The sequence below is a fragment of the Mustela putorius genome, unplaced genomic scaffold (assembly GCF_011764305.1).
Source record: "Mustela putorius furo isolate JIRA1106 unplaced genomic scaffold, ASM1176430v1.1 tig00000580_pilon_pilon_pilon, whole genome shotgun sequence".
Lineage (NCBI taxonomy): Eukaryota > Metazoa > Chordata > Mammalia > Carnivora > Mustelidae > Mustela > Mustela putorius.
Window position 1 is genome coordinate 9,427,065 of NW_025421423.1, and position 24,972 is coordinate 9,452,036.

At 38.4% G+C, this 24,972-nt stretch overlaps 1 non-coding gene across 1 annotated transcript; it reads left to right on the forward strand.

Annotated features, from left to right (window-relative positions):
• Positions 1-17,691: 17,691 nt before the first annotated feature.
• LOC123392503 lies at positions 17,692-17,798 on the forward strand. The gene has a single exon (XR_006607225.1). It is a non-coding gene; the product is annotated as a U6 spliceosomal RNA (small nuclear RNA).
• The last annotated feature ends 7,174 nt before the right edge of the window (positions 17,799-24,972 follow it).

Here is a 24,972-nt window from a genome sequence, read left to right on the forward strand (position 1 = left end):
TGGGCGAAGCCCACGCGGGATCAGCGTGGCCTCAGAAGGATCGGGGGTGTCTGAGTGTCGCAGAGCTTACGGGTATTGGAACAGGAAAGCCATCTACAGAGACAGAACCGACAGTAAGCTCACAGCTCGGTGTTACCTTGAACCGGTCGCAGGCTCGGTGAGCTCGGAGCGCGGCCAGAGGTCAGGCAGACGGGAGTAACTGGGCGCTGTTCTCTGAGGGCGCACTGAGGAGTGGGGCCCCGGGCTCTCGGCTCCTCTGGGCCGGAGACCAGGAGGCCGCCATTTGTATTCCCGTCCTCCGGAACTCTACGGAAAGCGCTCAGGGAACAAAAGCTCCTAAAAGCAAACCCGAGGGGATTACTCACCCCGGCCCCTGGTAAGGCCGGTGCAATTCCGCCTGGGGCAAAGACACTTGAGAATCACTACACCAGGCCCCTCCCCCAGAAGATCAACAAGAAATCCAGCCGAGACCAAGTTCACCTACCAAGGAGTGCGGTTTCAATACCAAGGAGAGCAGGAGAATTCCAGAGGAGGAGAAAGCAAAGCACGGAACTCATGACTTTCTCCCTGTGATTTATTTTAGTCTTGCAGTTATTTAATTTTTTTCTTTTTCATTTTTTGTTTTTTTTCTCACCTTCTGGTAAAATTTTTTTTAACTTTTACCCTTTTCTTTTTTAACTAGTTTATCTAATATACATATTTTTTCTTTTTTATATTTTTCTTTATTCGTTTTCTTTTTTTAAATTCTTTTCTTTTCTTTTTTTCTTTTTTTTTTTCTTTCTCCCTTTTTGAACCTCTTTTTATCCCCTTTCTCCCCCCTCACGATTTGGGATCTCTTCTGATTTAGTTAAAGCATATTTTCCTGGGGTTGTTGCCACCCTTTTAGTATTCTCCTTGCTCCTTCATATACTCTTATCTGGATAAAATGACAAGACGGAAAAATTCACAAAAAAAAAAGAACAAGAGGCAGTACCGAAGGCTAGGGACCTAATCAATACAGACATTGGTAATATGTCAGATCTAGAGTTCAGAATGACAATTATCAAGGTTCTAGCCGGGCTCGAAAAAGGCATGGAAGATATTAGAGAAACCCTCTCGGGAGATATAAAAGCCCTTTCTGGAGAAATAAAAGAACTAAAATCTAACCAAGTTGAAATCAAAAAAGCTATTAATGAGGTGCAATAAAAAATGGAGGCTCTCACTGCTAGGATAAATGAGGCAGAAGAAAGAATTAGTGATAGAAGACCAAATGACAGAGAATAAAGAAGCTGAGCAAAAGAGGGACAAACAGCTACTGGACCACGAGGGGAGAATTCGAGAGATAAGTGACACCATAAGACGAAACAACATTAGAATAATTGGGATTCCAGAAGAAGAAGAAAGAGAGAGGGGAGCAGAAGTATACTGGAGAGAATTATTGGGGAGAATTTCCCCAATATGGCAAAGGGAACGAGCATCAAAATTCAGGAGGTTCAGAGAACGCCCCTCAAAATCAATAAGAATAGGCCCACACCCCATCACCTAATAGTAAAATTTACAAGTCTCAGTGACAAAGAGAAAATCCTGAAAGCAGCCCGGGAAAAGAAGTCTGTAACATACAATGGTAAAAATATTAGATTGGCAGCAGACTTATCCACAGAGACCTGGCAGGCCAGAAAGAGCTGGCATGATATTTTCAGAGCACTAAACGAGAAAAACATGCAGCCAAGAATACTATATCCAGCTAGGCTATCACTGAAAATAGAAGGAGAGATTAAAAGCTTCCAGGACAAACAAAAACTGAAAGAATTTGCAAACACCAAACCAGCTCTACAGGAAATATTGAAAGGGGTCCTCTAAGCAAAGAGAGAGCCTACAAGTGGTAGATCAGAAAGGAACAGAGACCATATACAGTAACAGTCACCTTACAGGCAATACAATGGCACTAAATTCATCTCTCAATAGTTACCCTGAATGTTAATGGGCTAAATGCCCCTGTCAAAAGACACAGGGTATCAGAATGGATAAAAAAAACAAAACCCATCTATATGTTGCCTCCAAGAAACTCATTTTAAGCCCGAAGACACCTCCAGATTTAAAGTGAGGGGGTGGAAAAGAATTTACCATGCTAATGGACATCAGAAGAAAGCAGAAGTGGCAATCCTTATATCAGATCAATTAGATTTTAAGCCAAAGACTATAATAAGAGATGAGGAAGGACACTATATCATACTCAAAGGGTCTGTCCAACAAGAAGATCTAACAATTTTAAATATCTATGCCCCCAACGTGGGAGCAGCCAACTATATAAACCAATTAATAACAAAATCAAAGAAACACATCAACAATAATACAATAACAGTAGGGGACTTTAACACTCCCCTCACTGAAATGGACAGATCATCCAAGCAAAAGATCAGCAAGGAAATAAAGGCCTTAAATGACACACTGGACCAGATGGACATCACAGATATATTCAGAACATTTCATCCCAAAGCAACAGAATACACATTTTTCTCTAGTGCACTTGGAACATTCTCCAGAATAGATCACATCCTCGGTCCTAAAGCAGGACTCAACTGGTATCAAAAGATTGGGATCATTCCCTGCATATTTTCAGACCACAATGCTCTAAAGCTAGAACTCAACCACAAAAGGAAGTTTGGAAAGAACTCAAATACATGGAGACTAAACAGCATCCTTCTAAAGAATGAATGGGTCAACCGGGGAATTAAAGAAGAATTGAAAAAATCATGGAAGCAAATGATAATGAAAATACAACGGTTCAAAATCTGTGGGACACAACAAAGGCAGTCCTGAGAGGAAAATATATAGCAGTACAAGCCTTTCTCAAGAAACAAGAAAGGTCTCAGGTACACAACCTAACCCTACACCTAAAGGAGCTGGAGAAAGAAAAAGAAAGAAACCCTAAGCCCAGCAGGAGAAGAGAAATCATAAAGATCAGAGCAGAAATCAATGAAATAGAAACAACAACAACAACAAAAAAATAGAACAAATCAACGAAACTAGGAGCTGGTTCTTTGAAAGAATTAATAAAATTGATAAACCCCTGGCCCAACTTATCAAAAAGAAAAGAGAAAGGACCCAAATAAATAAAATCATGAATGAAAGAGGAGAGATCACAACTAATATCAAAGAAATACAAACTATTATAAGAACATACTATGAGCAACTCTATGCCAACAAATTTGACAATCTGGAAGAAATGGATGCATTCCTAGAAACATATAAACTACCACAACTGAACCAGGAAGAAATAGAAAGCCTGAACAGACCCATAACCAGTAAGGAGATTGAAACAGTCATTAAAAATCTCCAAACAAACAAAAGCCCAGGGCCAGATGGCTTCCCGGGGGAATTCTACCAAACATTTAAAGAAGAACTAATTCCTATTCTCCTGAAACTGTTCCAAAAAATAGAAATGGAAGGAAAACTTCCAAACTCATTCTATGAGGCCAGCATCACCTTGATCCCAAAACCAGACAAGTATCCCATCAAAAAAGAGAGCTATAGACCAATATCCTTGATGAACACAGATGCGAAAATTCTCACCAAAATACTAGCCAATAGGATTCAACAGTACATTAAAAGGATTATTCACCACAACCAAGTGGGATTTATTCCAGGGCTGCAAGGTTGGTTCAACATCCGCAAATCAGTCAATGTGATACAACACATCAATAAAAGAAAGAACAAGGACCATATGATACTCTCAATAGATGCTGAAAAAGCATTTGACAAAGTATAGCATCCCTTCCTGATCAAAACTCTTCAAAGTGTAGGGATAGAGGGCACATACCTCAATATCATCAAAGCCATCTATGAAAAACCCACCACAAATATCATTCTCAATGGAGAAAAACTGAAAGCTTTTCCGCTAAGGTCAGGAACACGGCAGGGATGTCCATTATCACCACTGCTATTCAACATAGTACTAGAAGTCCTAGCCTCAGCAATCAGACAACAAAAGGAAATTAAAGGCATCCAAATCAGCAAAGAAGAAATCAAATTATCACTCTTCGCAGATGATATGATACTATATGTGGAAAACCCAAAAGACTCCACCTCAAAACTGCTAGAACTTATACAGGAATTCAGTAAAGTGTCAGGATATAAAATCAATGCACAGAAATCAGTTGCATTTCTCTACACCAACAACAAGACAGAAGAAAGAGAAATTAAGGAGTCCATCCCATTTACAATTGCACCCAAAACCATAAGATACCCAGGAATAAACCTAACCAAAGAGGCACAGAATCTATACTCAGAAAACTATAAAGTACTCATGAAAGAAATTGAGGAAGACACAAAGAAATGGAAAAATGTTCCATGCTCCTGGATTGGAAGAATAAATATTGTGAAAATGTCTATGCTACCTAAAGCAATCAACACATTTAATGCAATTCCTATCAAAGTACCATCCATCTTTTTCAAAGAAATGGAACAAATAATTCTAAAATTTATATGGAACCAGAAAAGACCTCGAATAGCCAAAGGGATGTTGAAAAAGAAAGCCAAAGTTGGTGGCATCACAATTCCGGACTTCAAGCTCTATTACAAAGCTGTCATCATCAAGACAGCATGGTACTGGCACAAAAACAGACACATAGATCAATGGAACAGAATAGAGAGCCCAGAAATAGACCCTCAACTCTACAGTCAACTAATCTTCGACAAAGCAGGAAAGAATGTCCAATGGAAAAAAGACAGCCTCTTCAATAAATGGTGCTGGGAAAATTGGACAGCCACATGCAGAAAAATGAAATTGGACCATTTCCTTACACCACACACAAAAATAGACTCAAAATGGATGAGGACCTCAATGTGCCAAAGGAATCCATCAAAATCCTTGAGGAGAACACAGGCAGCAACCTCTTCGACCTCAGCCGCAGCAACATCTTCCTAGGAACAACGCCAAAGGCAAGGGAAGCAAGGGCAAAAATGAACTATTGGGATTTCATCAAGATCAAAAGCTTTTGCACAGCAAAGGAAACAGTTAACAAAATCAAGACAACTGACAGAATGGGAGAAGATATTTGCAAATAACATATCAGATAAAGGACTAGTGTCCAGAATCTATAAAGCACTTAGCAAACTCAACATCCAAAGAACAAATAATCCAATCAAGAAATGGGCAGAGGACATGAACAGACATTTCTGCAAAGAAGACATCCAGATGGCCAACAGACACATGAAAAAGTGCTCCATATCACTCGGCATCAGGGAAATACAAATCAAAACCACAATGAGATATCACCTCACACCAGTCAGATGGCTAAAATCAACAAGTCAGGAAATGACAGATGCTGGCGAGGATGCGGAGAAAGGGGAACCCTCCTACACTGTTGGTGGGAATGCAAGCTGGTGCAACCACTCTGGAAAACATCCTGGAGGTTCCTCAAAATGTTGAAAATAGAACTGCCCTATGACCCAGCAATTGCACTACTGGGTATTTACCCTAAAGATACAAACGTAGTGATCCAAAGGGGCATGTGCACCCGAATGTTTATAGCAGCAATGTCTACAATAGCCAAACTATGGAAAGAGCCTAGATGTCCATCAACAGATGAATGGATCAAGAAGAAGTGGTATATATACACAATGGAATACTATGCAGCCATCAAAAGAAATGAAATCTTGCCATTTGCGACAACATGGATGGAACTAGAGTGTATCATGCTTAGTGAAATAAGTCAAGCAGAGAAAGACAACTATCATGATCTCCCTGATATGAGGAAGTGGTGATGCAACATGGGGGCTTAAGTGGGTAGAAGAAGAATCAATGAAACAAGATGGAATTGGGAGGGAGACAAACCATAAGTGACTCTTAATCTCACAAAACAAACTGAGGGTTGCTGGGGGGAGGGGGTTTGGGAGAAGGGGGTAGGATTATGGATATTGGGGAGGGTATGTGCTTTGGTGAGTGCTGTGAAGTGTGTAAACCTGGTGATTCACAGACCTGTATCCTATCAAAATTCCATCAACTTTTTTCACAGAACTGGAACAAATAATCCTAAAATTTGTATGGAACCAGAAGAGACCCTAAATAGACAAAGAGATGTTGAAAAAGAAAACCAAAGCTGGTGGAGTAACAGTTTTGGACTTCAAGCTCTATTACAAAGTTGTAATCATCAAGACAGTATGGTACTGGCACAATAACAGAAACATGGATCAATGGAACAGAATAGAGAGCACAGAAATGGACTCTCCACTCTATGGCCAACTAATCTTTGATAAAGCAGAAAAGAATGTCCAATGAAAAAAGACAGTTCTTCAACAAATGGTGGTGGGAAAATTAGACAGCCACATGCAGATGAATGAAATTGGACCATTTCCTGACACCCACACAAAAATAGACTCAAAATGGATGAAGTATCTTTATGTGAGGTATACACACACACACACCCCTACATACATACAATGGAATATTACACAGCCATCAAAAATTGAAATCTTGGCATTTGTAACAACATGGATAGAAGTGGAGGGTATTTTGCTAAGTAAAGTAAGTCAATCAGAGATCATATGATCTCACAATTATCATATGATCTCACTGATAGGTGGAATTTGAGAAACAAAACAGGATCATCAGGGAAGAGAAGAAAAAACAAAACAAGATGAAACAAGAGAAGGAGACAAATCATATGACTCTTCATAAGACTTTTAATCTTAGGAAACAAACTGAGGGTTGCTGGAGTGGAGCGGGAGGTGGGAGGGATGAGGGGCTGAGTGATGGACATTGGGGAGGGTATGTGCTATGGTAAGCACTGTGAATTTGTAAGACTAATGAATCACAGACCTGTACTCCTGAAACAAATAATGCATTATATGTTAATAAAAATAAATTTTAAAAAGGTATTTTTTCATACTCTTGAGGATTTAAAAAAATTTGAGAATCGATACATAATGTTATATTAGTTTTAGATGTAGTATAGTGAGTTTATATCTTATGCTATACTCACCACAAGTGTAGCTAGCATCGGTCACCATACAACACTGTTAGAGTACCATTGACTATATTCCTTATGCTGGGCCTTTTAGTCCCATGATTTATTCATTTCATATCTGAAAGCCTGTATTTCCCACTCCCTTTCACCCATTTTGCCCAACTCCCTATCCTTCTCCCTTCTGGCAACCATCAGTTCTCTGGATTTATAGATATGATTCTGTTTTTGTTTGTTTTGTTATTTGTTTTTAGATTACACATAAGTAAAATCATATAGTTATTTGTTTTTCTCAGTCTGACTAATTTCACTTAGTATAATATCCTCTGGGTCCATCCACATTGTCTCAAATGGCATGATAAAGTCCGTTTTTATGGCCAGTAGTGTTCTATTTACTTACACTCACACATACACACACACACACACCCCTTCCTTAACCATTCTTCTGTTGATGGACACCTAGGTTGCTTCCATATCCTGACTATTGTATGTAACATTGTAATAAACAGGACTTCAAATATCTTTGAATTTGTGTTTTTGTTTTCTTTAGGTAAATAGTGGTGGAATTACTGGGTTGTATGGTATTTTATTTTAGTTTTTTGAGAAAATTCTATACTATTTTCCACAGTGGCTGCACCAATTTACATTTCTACCAACAGTTTATGAAGTTTCTTTTACCCCCCACATCCTCATCGAAACTTGTTGTTCCTTGTCTTTTTGATTTTAGCCACTCTGTCAGGGGGTAAGGTGATGTCTCATTGTGGTTTTGGTTTCCATTTCCCTAATAATTAGTGATGTTGAACTTCTTTTCAAGTGTCTGTTAACCATCTGTATGTCTTTTTTGAAACATGTCTATTCAGGTCCTATGCCCATTTTTGAATCAGATTGGGTTTTTTGTTTTTGTTTTTGTTTTTGTCTTTGTTTGTTTGTTTTTGGTGGTGAGTTGTGTAAGTTCCTGATAGATTGTAGATATTAACTCCTTATCAGAAATATCATTTGTAAATACCTCTCCCATTTGTAGGTTGCCTTTTGGTTTTGTTAATGCTTTCCTTCTTTGTGCAAAATCTTTTTATTTTGGTGTAGTCCGAATAGTTTATTTTTGCTTTTGTTTCCCTTGTCTTAGGAGACATGTCTAGAAAAATGTTGCTATAGCTGATGCCAGAGAAATTACTGCCTGTGTTCTTTTCTGTTAGTTTTATGGTTTCAGCTCTCACATTTAGGTCTTTCATTCATTTTGTGTTTATTTTTATGTATGATGTTAGAATATGAATCTTCATTCTTTTATATGTAGCTGTCCAGTTTTCCCAGCACTGTTTATTGAAGAGACTGTCTTTTCCCAATTGTGTATCTTGACTCCTTTGTCATAGATTAGTTGTTGACTATATAAGTATGAGCTTATTTCTGGGTTTTGTATTCTGTTCCATTGATCTATGTGTCTATTTTTATGCCAGTACCATACCATTTAGATTACTGCAGCTTGGTATTATATCTTGAAATCTGGAACTATGATACCACTAGCTTTGTTTTTCTTTCTCAAAAGTACTTTGGTTATTCAAAGTCTTTTATGGTTCCATACAAATTCTAGTATTTGTCCCAGTTTTGTGAGTTTTCTGGATTTGTTCATTTTTATTTTATGTAAGTTTTAACATATAAACAAAAAATACACAGGCATTGCAGTATATATATTAAAACTTTTTAAAAAGAAATTCATAGTGATATATGATCCAAAAGTCCAAAGACTATTGTGCTGGTAGGGAGGCATTGTGGCATTGCCAAATATTCATAAACTTTGGAGCCACACAGATCAGCTGTGATTACTAACAGCAAGTACCATTTAATAAATTGCTCCTAGGGGTAGGCATCATTAGGTTGCAGCAGACATCTCATTCCATTCAAAACCACATGTGGGAGGGATGACATGCCTGCATCTCCTTTTATGTCCACCTAGAACATTTCCCAAGATGCTTTGGGGTAGGCTGGGTCTTCTGCTTATATGAGTGCCTTGGCCCTCAGATTCTTAAAATTTGACATTGTTGGTTGAGCTCTTGTCTCTGACACTCTAAAAATCACTAAAGGGATTTCATTAAAAGGGACTTCTGTGGCATACATTGAACAAAAGAAAAATAATCCATAAAATCACCTCTTAACATTATTGTTGTAATTAAGTCAATGGGGGTATTGGCAGAAGGGGATGGAATAATAGGTTAAGAAAAATCCACAACCACAGTTAAAACTAAATTATAGTTAACCCTCTGTTATCTAGAAATGTTATCTGGAGATTATAATGTTGGCTAAGCCTGGGTGGGGTTTATTTTCCCAGTGGGCTGGGCTTTGGGAGGGGCGACATCAAGTCCATTTTTCGAGGAAACCTCCGAAGGCAGGTGGTCCCCTCACATCCTACTTCTTGTTGGGGTAGAGGCTAGTAATCTGAACTCATTCATTTGCCACCCAGTTACTTACCCTTTAGGCTGAGGAGGCCTGCCACTCTCAGAGCACTGCTACACTTTGACCACTGTTGATCTACTCTGAATAATAGAGCAGGGACTAAATATTACCATCTTACAGATGAGAAAATGGAGGCTTGAAGAGATTAAGTAACTTGCTCACTGACTGAAAGCTGGAGTCAGATTTAGGATTGGAGCCCAGGTCTGGCTGATTCCAAAGCCTCTGTGTCTTTCATTGCTTCCCTGCCACTTAACTTGTGGGGTTTGGTCCTACTGGGACAGAGATATTTTTGGATGGAGAGACTTTCAAAATATATCATATTGGCAGCTGCCAGTTCTGCCTATTCCAAATGATACCCTGTGCTTTTCTTTTTGTGTGTGTGACTTTGTTGAGAGTCATAAAGGACTTTTAAAGTCATCCATTCCAATGCTCTCATTTTATAATGAACAAAATTAATACCCAGAAAGATAAAGCAATTTACCCAGGATCCCCATGGTAATTAGTGATGGCTATAAACCTGCTGTATTTGAACTTTTGAACTCCTCACATTTTGGGAAAAAGATCCCAGAATATAAATGTGTGTGATTCAGCTCAAGTTTTCAAACATCTATAATTGAGGAACAGAGTTATAATTTTCTGAAGAAATAAGCCAAATCATGGTTTTCCATCAAACTTGTTTGAAACTTTAAGCCTGCTTGGAGTGGCACTTCCACTTACATTCTACCAACCCTGGGTTGGTTCTTATTCTTGCTTGCCTTGATTTAAAAAGATGAGCCACGTGACTACCAAGAGTTTGGAAGCTTTTCTGTTTTCAATAAAACAGCATGTAGAACTAGAACTCTTCTATTTTAGGATTTTTTTTTCTGGTCATGAGGCAGTGAGTAACCATCACTAAACTCTATTTCTATCTGAGATTGAATTTATGAAAAACTCTGATTAGTTTTTTTTAGCTTGCACCTGAGCCTGTAGAATTACACATGGTTTCTAACTTGTCCTTTCTTCTTGTTATGAATAACAAGTGATCTTACTAAATAGGAGCTAAAAGCAGAAGAATTAATTTTTTTGTCTTCATTCACTTATTCAAACAATAAAAAATATATTGAGCACCTATGGGGTGCCAGGCCCTGTGTTCATCCTTGTCTTTGAAAAGGCATTTTTGGTCTAGTAGAGGAGACATACTCATGCGTGGTGTTTGAAATGGCATATGATGAATGTTGTCATAGAGACATATAGCACTGGGAAGCTTCTTTTTGCCCAGAGGAGGTGGAGAAGACACTGACAAAAGTTATTTTTGATCTGGAAATTAAAGGATGAGTAGGAGTTCATTAGGTGGAGAAGAAAAACCAACACAAACAAAGATAGAAATGGATTCCAGTTGGGTGATAAATTCTCGGTGGCTGGTAATGTAAATGTGAATGACTGGTATTTCAACATATTGGGTTTGGAAACTGATTTCAAGCTTTTAAAATCAATTTTTAAAAATTAGCTTTAAAAAAGATTTTATTTATTTATTTGAAAGACAGAGATCACAAGTAGGCAGAGAGGCATGCAGAGAGAGGGAGAAGTAGGCTCCCTGCTGAGCAGAGATCCTGGGATGAAGGCAGAGGCTTTAACCCACTAAGCCACCCAGGTGCCGCCTAAAATTTAACTTTTAAAGCTAAATTGTAATTATTTGGCATTTCTGGCTACCATTGTGCTTCACTGTCAGGTGCTTTAAATAGTTAATCCTCACAACAATTCTATCCTGTGGCTATTGAGGAGGAAATTGAGTCTCAGGGAGCTTAAATGTCTTGCCAAGATCACAAAGCTAGTAAAGAGGCCTAGCAAGAGTTTTGTTCTTCAAATATGCTTTCACTCAGTGAAGTTCTTATTTTTAACCAAAATAGTAGCCTCTACTGTAAAGTATAAAACAAACCTTCAAGAATGATTTATTAGATGAATTTTATTTTTTGAAAGATTTTTATTTATGGATTTGAGAGAGAGCATGAGTGGGGGTGGGGGGATGGATGGGGGAGGAAGGGGCATAGGGAGAAGCAGAGCTCCATCCAGGACTCCTGGATCATGACCTGAGCCAAAGGCAGATGCTTAACATACTGAACCACGGAGGCACCCCTATTAGATGAACCTTAAAGTATTATATAGGAGAATTTATTAAGATCTTACTTGGTCCAAGGTCTTGAGGTATATATCAAGAACTATTCACTTGGAGAGGTTAGGTGACACACTTTTATGACAGGGCTACTTAGGATAGCAACTGATACTTGATCTTTTGCTTCCTTCTGGTTCTTTGACACTGAATGCCAGTTATGCATCTTGGAGATATAAAAGTGAATAAGAAATAGTTTCCACAGAAAAATTTAATAACTTGCCCGAAGCTCATAAGGAATAGGGCTGGCATAGAACCCAGGCAGTCTGGCTCCAGAGCCCATGCTGTTAACTTTGCTCTTAGAGAGGATGGTGATGGAAGTGAGAGGGGAAGCCTCAGTTCAGTTCTGTTGTTGTTTGCTCAAAGAAGTTTCTCACATATATTTAGTGCCCCATGTCCCCATCTGTAGTCATATTTGCCTAACATGTCACCATTTATAAAGTACATTAATAAGCTTGACTTTGATGGTACTTCACAACAACCCTGGAGGTACAGATGAGGAACCAGGGGAAGAGAGGCTAAAGAAATTGTGTAACTCTCAGGCAAATGAAATAAGGTGCTTAAAGAGTTTTGAGAAGAGGACAGGACTGGAAGGTGGGCTGGAACTCAGAGCTGCCTGAGTAATTAACTGAATAGGACCAACTGTGTGAACAACAGCTGGTGGCCAATGGTGAGGGCAAGAAATGGCATCCATGGGTGTGTTCATGGAAAAGCAAGGGCAGAGATATTAGACTGAGAAGCAGGAAGCCTAATGGGCATGATCAGATAACCAGGAGAGCAGAAACCAAAACTACAGGGCCACAGCCTTAGGAATATCAGGATCCCAGGGAACATGATGGAAGCTTTCTAATCTGAAAGGGAAAAAGCCAAGCTAACTGCCTTTGTCCAGACTAGTCTGGACAGTCTTAAGTCTTCAAATATAGTGATGAATGAACCAGCTGTCAGGAATTAAGGGTGAAACAGAGGCTCACCTACTAGGTCGCTACTCAAACTCCCCCTGAATACCTGTCCATGTCCTTATCTTTCCATATCCTTTATAACCTAGCTCATATCCCTTTCCAACAGAAAGCCAAGAGGACATGATTCACTTGTCCTTTGAACCTTCTGAATCATCTTACTCTGTACCTCTGAGAAAATAATTACATTTTGTTTTTCATTTGCAGACATGATTTTTCCTCATCTATATTATAAGCATCTTAGGGTCATTGATTACTTTTTTCACTTTTCAGTGTGTTCAAATCCCATCACTGCATAGAGGTACATAAAGCTGAACACTTTCTATTTTTTGGAACAGCTTCAGAAGAACAGGTATTAATTCTCCTTTTAAGTGGAAAGCATCTGGCCCTGGGTTCCTGTCTTTTGGGAGATTTTTGATTACTGTTTCAATCTCCTTGCTAATTATGGGTCTGTTCGGGTTTTCTGTTTCTTCCTGTTTCACTTTGGATAGTTTACACATCTCTAGGAATGCATCTGTTTCTTCCAGATTGCCTAATTTGTTGGCATATAGTTGCTCATGATATGTTCTTATAATTGTTGGTATTTCTTTGGTGTTGGTTGTGATCTCTCGTCTTTCATTCATGATTTTATTTATTTGGTTCTTTCTCTTTTCTTTTTGATAAGTCTGGCCAGGGGTTTAGCAATCTTATTAATTCTTTCAAAGAACTAGCTCCTAGTTTCGTTGATCTGTCCTACTTTTCTTCGATTCCTTGATTTCTGCTCTGATCTTGATGATTTCTCTTCTCCTGCTGGGGTCAGGCTTTCTTTGCTGTTCTTTTTCCAGCTCCTTTAGGTATAAGGTAACGTTGTGTATTTGAGACCTTTCTTGTTTCTTGAGAAGGGCTTGTATCGCCATGTTACTTCCCTCTTGGGACCGCCTTTGCTGCATCCCAAAGATTTTGAACAGTTGTGTTTTCATTTTCTTTTATTTCCATGGCTTTTTAAAATTCTTCTTTAATTTCCTGGTTGACCCATTCATTCTTTAGTAGGATGCTCTTTAGCCTCCATGTATTTGAGTTCTTTCCAACTTTCCTCTTGTGATTGAGTTCCAGTTTCAAAGCATTGTGGTCTGAAAATATGCAGGGAATGAGCCCAATCTTTTGGTACCGGTTGAGACCTAATTTGTGACCCAGTATGCGATCTATTCTGGAGAATGTCCCATGTGCACTAGAGAAGAATGTGTATTCTGTTGCTTTGGGATGGAATGTTCTGAATATATCTGTGAAGACCATCTGGTCCAGTGTGTCATCCAAAGCCCTTTATTTCCTTGTCGATCTTTTGCTTAGATGATCTGTCCGTTTCAGTGAGGGGGGTGTTAAAGTCCCCGACTACTATTGTATTGTTCTCCATGGGTTTCTTTGATTTTGTTATTAATTGGCTCATATAATTGGCTGCTCCCATGTTAGGGGCATAAATATTTACAATAGTTAGGTCGTCTTATTGGACAGACCCTTTAAGTATGATACACTGTCCTTCCTCATCTCTTATTGCTGTCTTTGGTTTAAAATCTATTTTGTCTGATACAAGGATTGCCACCCTAGCTTTCTTTTGATGTCCATTAGCATGACTAATGGTTTCCCACCCCCTCACTTCCAATCTGGAGGTGCCTTTGGGTCTAAAATGAGTTTCTTGCAGATAGTATTATCGATGGGTCTTTTTTTTTTTTTTTTCCTAATCTGATCTGATACGCTGTGTCTTCTGACTGGGGCATTTAGCCCATTTACATTCAGGGTAACTGCAGAAAGATATGAATTTAGTGTGATTGTATTACCTGTAAGGTGACTGTTACTGTGTATTTTCCTCTGTTCCTTTCTGGTCTATGTACCCTTTAGGCTCTCTCTTTGCTTAGAGGACCCCTTTCAGTATTTCCCGCAGGGCTGGTTTGATGATTGCAGTTTCTTTTAGTTTTTGTTTGCCCGGGAAACTTTTATGTCTCCTTCTATTTTCAGTGACAGCACTCTTTGGCATTCTTTGCTGCATGTTTTTCTTGTTTAGTGCCCTGAATATATCATGCCAGTCCCTTCTGGCCTGCCAGGTCTCTGTGGATAGGTCTGCTGCCAATCTCATGTTTCTACCATTGTAGATTACCTCTTCTTCCAAGTTGCTTTCAGGATTTTCTCTTTGCCTCTGAGATTTTAAAGATTTTTAAGATTATCTAAGTTTTACTGTTAGATATCAGGGTGCTGACTTATTTTTATTGATTTGGTGGGGTTCTCATGCCCATTTCCTTCCCCAGATTAGGGAAGTCCTCCTCTATAATTTGCTCCAATATCTCTTCTGCCCCCCTCTTTTTCTTCTGTGATCCCAATTATTCTAATATTGTTTCACTTTATGATATCCCTTATCTCATGAATTCTCTCCTCATGATCTAGTAATTGTTTATCTCTCTTTTTTTCAGCTTCATTATTCCCCATCATGTAGTCTTCTGTATCACTAATTCTCTCTTCTGCTTCATTTATCCTAGCAGTTAGAGCCTCCATTTTTTTTTTTTAAGATTTCATTTATTTATTTGTCAGAGAGATATAGTACAGACAGGCAGAGTGGCAGGAAGAGGCAGAGGGAGAAGCAGGCTCCCCACAGAGCAAGGAGCCTGATGCGGGACTCGATCCCAGGACCCTGCGATCATGACCTGACCTGAAGGCAGCTGCTTAGCCAACTGAGCCACCCAGGCATCCCAGAGTCTCCATTTTTTATTGCACCTCATTAATAGCCTTTTTAGTTTATACTTGGTTAGATTTTATTTCTCCAGAAAGAGATTCTCTTGTATCTCCTATGCTCTTCCAGCCCTGCTAGTATCTTTTTAATTGTCATCCTCAACTCTAGTTCTGACATCTTACTAATGTCTATGTTGATTAGGTCCTTGGCAGTTAGTACTGCCTCTTATTCTTTTTTTTTTTTTTTTTTGGAGGTAAGTTTTTCTGTTTTGTCATTTTGTCCAATGAATAGATGAATGAAAGGACAAAATGCTAAAAGGGTAACAATGACCCCAGGAAAACACACACTAAACAAATGAGTAGAGACTTGAAACAAGGAGGAAAAGGGGGAAAAAAAAAAAAGAATATGATCAGGCTGGTGAATAGAACAGAGCAACACACTAAATTTTGGGTGTATTTCAGTCTGTTAGAAGAAACTGTCTCCCAAATTTTTAAAGAAAGAAAAATATATGTATATATATATACACACACAAAAATAAGGGTAAATACAATGACAGGAAGGAATATGACTGTAAAAGTGAAAATTAAAAAAGATTTTAAAAAAGGAAATGATAAGAAGTTGGTTGGGAAAGGAAAGAAGAAAAAATAAAGAAAAAATAGAAAAAGAAAAAATCAAGAAAATTTTAAAAATTAACTTTGAAGGAGTAAAGAATCATGGGAAAATAAGCCATGAATTCTATGTGCTGTACTGTCCTAGTGCTGGAGTTTTGCAGTTCTTCTTAATCGATAAACTTGGTCTTGGCTGGATGTTCTTGCTGATCTTCTGGGGGAGGGGCCTGTTGCAGTGATTTTCAAATGTCTGCCCAAGGTGGAATTGCACTGCCCTTGCCAGGGGCCAGGCTAAGTAATCTGCTTGGGTTTGTTCTCTGTAACTTTTGTTACCTTAAGGATTTTTGAGGATAAGAATGAAAATGGCACTGGAAGAACAGAGAATTTGGAGCCCCGCTCCTCAGTGCACCCTCAGAGAAAAGCAGCCAATCATTCCTGTCTCCCTGGTCTTCGGCTACATTCCATGCTCAACTGGCCTGTGACTGAGCATTTCCATCTCTGGCACATGACTATTTGGAGTTTCAAAACCCAGCAGATTCCTGCAGTATGCTCCCATGCTGATCCTCCCAATGGAGGAAGAGGAGTCTCCCCAGATCTGTAACTTGTTGGGTCCCTGCTTGAAGAGTAGTGGCCTGACTGTGCCTTGGATCACAGTATATAGCAACCTCGAGCTGAGAGTACACTCCTCGGCTCACTCTTTGCAGTCAGTTTCCCAGCTCTGGTACCTGGGAGCATTGGCATCAGGCACCCTCAGTGCCTGGCATCAGGCACCCTCAGTCTTCCTGTGACCTGGAGGGTCCTGAACCACACTGTGCCAGCCAGGGTTCCAACCCCTACCAAGCCACTGCAGCAATGTCCCTCAGGGGAGCAGACTTCTAAAAGTTGTGATTTTGTGCTCTGCTGCTCTCACTTGCTGATAGCCAGCTGATGAACACTCCCTCCCCACCATAGTCTATCTTCCCATAAATCGCCTCAGATTCACTTCTCTGCACAACCTACCTTCCAGAAAATGGTCATTTTTCTATTCATAGTGTTGCCACTATTCTCTTTTTTGATATCTTGTGAATTCATAGGTGTTCAGAATGGTTTTTTAACTATCTAGCTGAATTCCTGGTACCAGACAAAATTTAGGTGTCCTACTCCTCTGCCATCTTGCTATCCTCAAAAATAACTTTAAATAATCTGTATTTCACTACTTTGTAGAACAAATAAAAACTGTAAACAATGTATTTGAATATGGCTAATTATTTTTAGAACCTTGGTTTAATATGTGGTGTCATAGCTGTTTGAAGGCTTCTGTTTAAGTTTGGTTTATAGCAGCATTTAATTGTTATGGTTCTCATAGCTAGAAAGAACTTCACATAGAAATTCCTAATGGAACCAAATATCAGTCTCTCATTGACTTCACTTACTAAATCACAATACTCATTTTTCAATCCTAACCACCATTTATACAGAAGTTTTTGTTGAAGTTTGGCTAATAAATTTCTATTATGCCTGATGCCAAAAAAACCACTCCAGCAAACATATTGGAAGGGTTGCATATTTACATTTTTTTAACAAATAGATTCAAAATCCACTAAAACTCTTCGGGAGACTATTAAACATATGGAAAAATTCTGTTTCCAAGTTTATTAAATATGTGGGTGACAAATGTATATAATTCCTACAACTAAACAATATAATAATAAAAAAACATTCCCCAAAAACCATTTTCAAAAATGTCCTCTGGGTTTCTTTTAAAAAGTGGGGTTTTTTTTCCATTATTAAATGTCACTTTCACCTTGAAGAAACAAGCTATTTAATTTGTCCTTATTTTTCTTTTAATTTATCTGGTATATTGCACACTACTGGCCACCACCTGTCATCATATAAAAGGTCAATAAATTGGAGATCTGTGCTCACTTCGGCAACACATATACTAAAATTGGAACGATACAGAGAAGATTAGCATGGCCCCTGCACAAGGATGACACGCAAATTCGTGAAGCATTCCATATTTATAAATAAATAGATAAATAAATAAATAAATAAATTGGAGATTGATCTTTAACTTTAGCACCCTTCTTAAGGGCTTTGATACAAGATACATGGTGAACTTCTTAGGTTCATGGCTAGTCCTTGCTCATTATAAAGCAGGGGTCAGCAAACTACAGCCTCAGATCAGATCCAGCCCACCACTGTTTTTATAGATTTTTACTGTAACACAGTCACACTCATTCATATAAATATTGTCTATGACTGCTTTCACCGTACAGGAGTAGATCTGAAATGTTGTGACAGAGACCATATGGCCTGCAAAGCCTAAAACATTTACAATTTTCCTCTTTACAGAAAAAAACTGCCAACCCTGGATCATCATAAAATTTTTGCTAGTACAAGTTTTCTGTTTCACAAGATTCAGCACATAAATTCCTGGAATTTTAAGCACTATAGCTTTGAATTCCTTCCTGCAATAGCTTTCTATGAATGATGCAGTGATTATATTTCTCTTGTGGTTCTGTCCCTCTAGCCTTACCACTTCTTTCACTAAAGAAGTCATTAATATATTTATAATTAATATATTTTTCCCAGGATATCTCTGCATCAGTGGAAAGACAGAGAGAATAGTTTTTCATGTATTTCATTATTGAAACAGAATGTAGCAAATGTCATAAACTGAGACAAGTTAGAAACATCTGTACTTTCATCCAACCATATCAGAAACTTCCCACAATGTCAAATCTATCCTAATGCTTGCTTTTTCAGATCTTCATCATTGTTTTCCAGGCATCTCCCAAGGATATCTGCTGACAAAGGAACACATTTTTGCTTATTATTTCGGCCAATTTTTCCTATGGCAGAAGATCGTTTCCCTAATAGTATGCAGCTTTTTAACTTCTGTCCTCAAGCAAAACCCATAAAGTTAGTGAAATTATGGTAAGTGAACTTGAGCAGTGCCTGACTAAAACATCACTGTAAAAAAAGCTGTAGAGCTCTGCCTTTAATGTTCTGAAAGCTTCATTTCCAAATGTCACAATAATCATGACAGCTGCACAGATAAAACTCAAACTCAAGTACCCTTTGGGTCAAATTGTCTACTGTTGTCTACATTGTCCACTGTTAATGGTATTATTTAAATCCATAGTTCCAAGAGGCTCCATGAAAATTTCTAATTTTTTGGATTACTACTTATCAGATCTGACTATATCATCTTTGTTTCTTTATCCCAACATGGGTCACAAAGAACTCATAACAGGAGCAGATCTGTTTGCTCAGCCATTTTGTTCATTGTTTCCTTACTAGGTATTACCTTAAATTCATAATTTCTTTAGAGATATCTTTTCAAGAAATTTATTCATTTTGTTATTTTAATTTAAACCATATAACATACTACTTTCTGAATCCACCTTAACCCATATGAACTGCAATATAATCACAGTACGCTGAAAGCCAATACCCACAAGAAAATAACTGGTCAAACCTTCCGTGTTATGGAAACCTCACTCTTCCCTCAGAGCACTCTATGAACTACACTTCACATTTGACTGTGTGAAGGCACCAATGTCAAGCTGTTTATTATATGTTAGTAATAGTTAATTTTTCTTATTATTTAGATAAACACAGAGACAGGTAATAATTTTTTTTTCATACACAGTGAACTGTCTTATATACTCTACTTTGGTTTGGAGACCATACAATGATTCTGCCACTTTAAAAAGTAAAGACTCAGAACAAGGGAAGTGAGATTATTCTATTAATACTTTTGGAACACCTACCATGTACAAAAAGAAGTATATCAGGTGCTTTATGAATGTTACAAAGATCAATCAAATTAATCAGACATGGATCCTGCCTTCAGCTCCAGTCACTCATTCATTTACCCACTAAGCAATCATTTATTGGGTATCTTCCAGTTCTGAGGATAGGGGTAGGTGCTAGGGTTTTGGTGGCCTGGTGACTTTTACTTCAGATATGACAAACCATTCAGCCAACTTGAATTCACTTGAACAGATAGGTCATTATCGTGTAAATTTTTCATTTTTGTCTGCCCAGAATTCACTCTCCCTTTCTAGTAGCACTCCAGTTTCCTTCTGGGTAACTACTTCTTCCCACTGTGAGACACTAAACCAAGCTGAAACTACAGGATCAAAGACACCATGAATAAGAAGTCCATGCTCTACAAGGAAAACCACAACAGACAGAAGCAGAGAAGACCAAATGATCCCAGGAAAAGAGCAGCCTTATTTCCTTAGTCTTTATTTCCCTTTTGCTTACCCTCTTAGGTCATTTCTTCTCCACAAATACCTATTACACCTGGGCCTCAATGTCCAGGACAAAAAGTGTTAGACTCATATAATAAACATACCATTTTACTTGAGCTAATTTGAGTGTTCCTCTTCTCTGAGAATTATTTGGACCCAGAAAAGAGAGTTGCAAAAAACAAACACCAAGGAAATTAAGAATGAGTATTTTAGGGGTGCCTGGCTGGTGCAGTTGGTAAAGCATGTGACCCTTGAGCTCAGGGTTATGAGTTTGAGCCCCACACTGGGCATAGAGATTACTTAAAATCTGAAGAAAAGGAAAAGAATGATTATTGTAGTCAACTAGGATGTTCTCCAACCTTCCCATCTTCATTCTCCACTCTAGATGATGAGTTAACAGACTGAGATATACAGTGGAGAATCAGCTGGTTAAACTTTTATCTTGAATCTCTTTGCAACCCTAGGCAAAATATCAATAGAAAGAGGAAAGAAAAAACTCAGTTCCATGTTGTCTGACTTGAAACAGACTGAGAAAAAATCCATTTATTGTTATTACGACTTGGGGCCTCAGTGTGGAAATTCCTCATCATTTCCCTGAGGGCCTAGGGATCCCCTTTAATCTAATAATTTTAGGAGGGACACTACAATGGGTAGCCAGTGGCAGACACAGAATTACAGTATAAGCTGGAAAACTAGGCACTGCTTCTGCTGGAAGGAAAGCTTTGGAAGATATCTGACGTGAAATGATCAAGGTTTCATAAAGGTTGAACGCTTGATCTTCACAAGTCCTGGGAACAGGTAATGCAAGGCTTTCAGTCTTATAGATACTGCACAGTCAGCTGGAAAAGTTTCTGATCCAAGATGACTCCAGGGCACAAAGACAAGGCCCAGCACACAAGTTTTCTGAATTCGCTAGTCCAGATTTTTCTTAAGCCATTTTTTTGGACTGTGGGTCAATGACCCTTCTTACTTTCTTATCACATCCCTTTCATCTTTTCATACCTGAAGCCTTAGTCCCCCTTTCCCCCACCTCCTCACTAAAGTCCTTAATGACTGTACTCAGTATTATTGGAAAGAACTTACACGGTCAATGAAAAAAAATCAAAGCTGGGTAAGAAGGATAAGAAACCAGTAGCACCCACCTCTTCCTCAATAGCATGAAAGCATGTTTGAAACAACAGTCTTCAAAATACAATTGCCTAAATTTTTATTTCCTAGAAAGGGACAGATACAGATCTATAGATGTATTTAGGAGATATATAGATATAAATACATGTGATATATGTGAGATGGATAAACACATATATTCTATTTTGAGGAACATGTCCACTACTCAAAAATGAGCTGAGTGATTCCTTCTAATTCAAAACAGTAAAGACAGAAAAGTCTGGATCTCCATTTTAATACAAGTTAAACATTAAATGAATAGATATATGTAACATTACTGCAAAACCATTTCTACTTACAGTGTTTTAAAATAGACAACATAAATGCTTTTATTTAAAAAGACTGAAGCTCCAGATATTGGAATGGGGATATCTGAGAAGTACCATAGGGACTAAGAAAGCTTGACCTCTAGCCCTGCATAAGGACTTCACGTTGGTAAGATTCCTTTTATTTGGGAGAACCTGAAGCTGCCATAATGTGTGTCTAAGAAACTCATTCCTTTGCCAGATAGGTGAATCTTTGCTGTTCTTGCTCAGTAAGAAGTAATATTTATCATAGAAAGATTACCACCACAGATTGTGTTCCCCTTTTAATCCTTCCTAAATTAGAGCTTTTCACTGAGGATATTTTATGCCTCAATTACACATGCATAGCTGAACCAAGAAAAGTCTCATCCAAACCCTCCTGAGAAGAAGGAAGATCTCCCAGGGATTTGGACTTGGAGCTATATCAGGAGAGAGTGAATGTATTTTAGGGATCTGTATGATGGCTATGTTGTATTGGCCTGGAACATTCTTAGGATACTAATTACAGGAAGAACGTATTAGACTGGGCAGTCAAGAAGATTGTAGTGGACTGGTAATTTATTTTTTTCCTCCAAAATGCTTTCACATGTTCCTTCTCTTATGAGATTTCTCTACCCTGGCCATGCACTGGGCAAATTATCCAGGTCTGACCAACTCCTCTAGCAACTGCAGTGGTTTAAGGTGAAGCATGTGACACAAACAAAACCCAGTAGAATGCTTCATCAAGACTGAAATAGAAACTCTGGAAGAAAGGTATTTTCCCCCCTCTGGGGTTCCTAAGCTAGGAGTACCAGCAACCATGTCCATATTGAAAAGCAGGAGAGATCTGGCAGCAATATGCAAAGAGGAGAAAATGCAAGTAGAAATGATAATGAGAGCGGGAGAAAGAATTCCTGGTGGCATGGAGGCTTTAATTCTACCCCGAGACCCTAATTCTTGCAGTTCTTCCTGTAGTTCTAGAAACTACCCCATCCCTGCTCTGTGACCCAGTAAACCACCTCCCTTATCTGTGGAGGCCAATTTATATGGGCTTCTATCACTTCAAAGAGTTCTGAATAATAAATGCTCAGAACTATGTGGTACTCAGAGAATTAAACAAAAGTTTAGTTTATTGTTGTTGTTGTTATATTTGTTTGTTTGTTTCCTGAAACTGTAATACATGCCTTAGGTAAAAATTCAAACAGTACACAAAGGTATATTACGTAATTATAATTCTTCCTTCTACTACCCCCAGAGTTCTTCTGCAGTGGCAAAAATTTAATCATTTCTTATGTATCCTTCCATGAATTTTCTTGAATTAACCTTATAAAGGTCCTAAAGGGACAAGGAGAGAATAAAGGGAGGGAGATGTACGGTGCCAGACCTAGCTCAACAAAGCAGGGATGCATCAATATTATCTCTACTTTTTTTCCTTTCTAGTGGTAATAAGTTTAAATCTGCAGTTTTGAGAATGTCCTACCATAAACTTTTACATTTTATATTTTTAAGTAAAATCTCAACAGGGAAGAACTAGTTAATGAGTTTTCTCTTGTCATCAGGGAGGGCTTTTACAACACACTTTAAAACACCCCAAATCTTGAAACAATTAACAAAACCATTGAACTTCACATAAGTTTGTTTGTTTTTTTTAAGGCCTATAAACAGAGGGATTTTTTTTTTTAACTCTTTATCAAGCTGCCTGGTTTGAGATTTCCCTCCTGTAAAATAGTCAAGAGTTCAGACAATCTATGTTGTCAGAGTGGTTTCATTTTTTTATCTTTAAATTTGTGGCACAAAAGAAATCGCTGGGAGACCATGTTTAAAGGTACTGCTGATTCAAATATATTTTGGAAGTTGTTACACAATACATAAAGGTATGTCCAAAAATAAATGCTGTACAACATTGTGTATGTACTAAATGCCATTGATTTGTTCACTTTAAAATGTTTTATTTCCTGTTATGTGACTCTCACTTCAACAATAAAAAAAAAAAAAGATGGTGCTTAAGAAAGTTCTATATTTTATAAAGCAAGTCTAAACTAGAAAAATGTTTTAAGTCCTCATCTCTGATAAAACAAACAAACAAACAAAAACAAGAATTAACCTTTGTTGCCAATATATTCTGGGCAAGACTCTGTGCTAAAAGTTTTCCAATAAACAGCAGAAATAATAAGTAAGTTATTATAGTATGTGAAAAGGTGATATGTACTACAAGGAAAGAAGCAGAATCAGTAAGAAAGATGAGAAAAGATAGCAGGGCGGTGGCAGTATTTAAAAAGATGGTCCTATTGGCCTCATTGAGAAGGTAACATTTAAGTAAGGATTCAAAGAATGAGAGGAAGTTGATATAGCTAATATCAGATTTCTGGGGGAAGAACAGAAAGAGAGAACAGCCAGTGCCAAGGCCTTAAGGCAGAAACATGACTGACATGTTCAAGAAACAGCAAGGGTTGCATGGCCAGAGTAAAGTTAACAAAGGAGAAAGTGATAGGAGATGGGATCAGACAGCTAATTGAGGGCCTGAAGATCTTCCAGGCTATGATGGATACTTCGGCTTTTACTCTGGGTAAACTGGGGGACTATAACAGACTTGAGGAGCCATGGTTGCAACTAAAAACTACGTTGAGAATGAACTGGCAGGAAGGAAGAAGAGGGGCAATGGTAGAACCAGAGACCTGTTAAGAGGCCCTACCTGTACACCAAGGAAAAGACCATGATAGCTAAGACTGGGGAAGTAACAATGGAGATGGTAGGAAATGGTCAGATTCTCAAATTATTAAAGTGAGGCTCCCAAAATTTCCAATAGGTTTACATATGATATGTGAAAGAAAGAGAAGAGTCAACAATGAGCTCAAGGTTTGGGACTTGAACCACTCAAAGGAGAAAGCCATCACACACTTAAATAAGATGGCTTAGAGTGAAGCAGGTTTGAAAGAGAGATGGGAAGAGGGAGGGGAATGATGGACAGGAAGGGTAATCAGGAAGTTCAGTTTGGAACAGGTTAGATTTGAAATGTCCACTAGAAAACCAAGTGGAGATATCTCATAGAATTGAGGTGGATTTAGGAAGTTCTGAGCTATCCTGTCACTCAGTCTCCTTACAAAGCAATAATATTTAATTATGGTGGTATCTGTCAAACCCAATGGCTTTCTTTCTCCCTCAGGAATGAGGTCCTGACGATGAACTATTGTCAAACCATAACATGATTCTTCCCTACTTCTCTTCATTCTGCAACCCTTCACCTGTTTTTCTAGATGGAACATTAATTTATCTGAACCAAATCACTCTTGACAAGACCAGTGCTCTAACCCCTGAGCTATGGAGCCTCACTCTTTAAAAAGATGTTACTACAGGGGGCACCTGGGTGGCTCAGTGGGTTAAAGACTGCCTTCAGCTCAGATCATGATCTCAGGGTCCTGGGATCAAGCCCCATATCAGACTCTCTGCTCAGCAGGGAGCCTGCTTTCTTCTCTCTCTCTCTCT